Source organism: Fulmarus glacialis, unplaced genomic scaffold (genome assembly GCF_000690835.1).
Source record: "Fulmarus glacialis isolate BGI_N327 unplaced genomic scaffold, ASM69083v1 scaffold31713, whole genome shotgun sequence".
Lineage (NCBI taxonomy): Eukaryota > Metazoa > Chordata > Aves > Procellariiformes > Procellariidae > Fulmarus > Fulmarus glacialis.
Window position 1 is genome coordinate 597 of NW_009205340.1, and position 890 is coordinate 1,486.

Sequence of the window (890 nt, forward strand, 5' to 3'; positions counted from 1 at the left end):
TGTGCCCTTTCTGGGCGCATTCGGTCCCTGTCCCTGTCCCTGCTGCGGGCAGAGGCGCCTACCTGGGCCCGCGGAGGAGCGCGGGAGGAGGAGGAGGAGGGTGCAGGCAGGCAGCGGGGCTGATGCTCGGAGGGGAGCGCAGCCCCCAGTGCCACTGCACCGGTCGGCAAAGCGCCGGGGGTAATGAGGCGTGCGGCCCCCGTCGCCGGGTGGGAATGGCACTGATGGAAGGTGGTTTGAATCAGATGGCAGATGCCACTTGCCATCAGGCCATGCCTCGTCACCTCTGGAAAGCCAGCTGAGCAGAACGGCACGGGGCGTGCGAGGTGCGGTGGGTCCCGCAGGGTGGGTCCCCTCCACCCCAGCTCCTGCCGGCACCGGGGTGGGAAGGAGCCGGCAGGCTCCCGAAAGCTGGGGTGCTATCCCTCTCCCGTTTGGTCCAGCGGAGGAGAGGAGCCAGCAGCCCTTGGTGCCAGCGCCGGAGGATGCTCAAAGCGCTCCCGGCGCCCTCCCTCCAGCGCTGTGCACTTTCCAGGACCTTGCACGGTTTCCAAACGCAGCCCCAAAATCAGGGCGCGAGGCAGGGTGTCCTGCCGTGGGATCCCAGCACCCAGGGAGCCCTCAGGCCCCCTCGGGGAGGGGACGCTGGCACCGAGCTGGGCCAGGGGTGAGGTGCGCGGGGCAGGAGCCGGCTGAAAGCAGGGGTAGTTTGCAGTGGTGAGCAAGGTCCCAGCCGGACCTGGAGGCTAAACCCAGCAGCTCTGCTGCTTACTGGGATTTAACACATATTTAAACCCTCTTACCTAAAAATTCTGGGAAAACAGGAAAAAAAAAGCAGGATTTTCAGTAAGAGCTGAAAGGGAGGGACTTTCCACATGGTTCACAGGGCT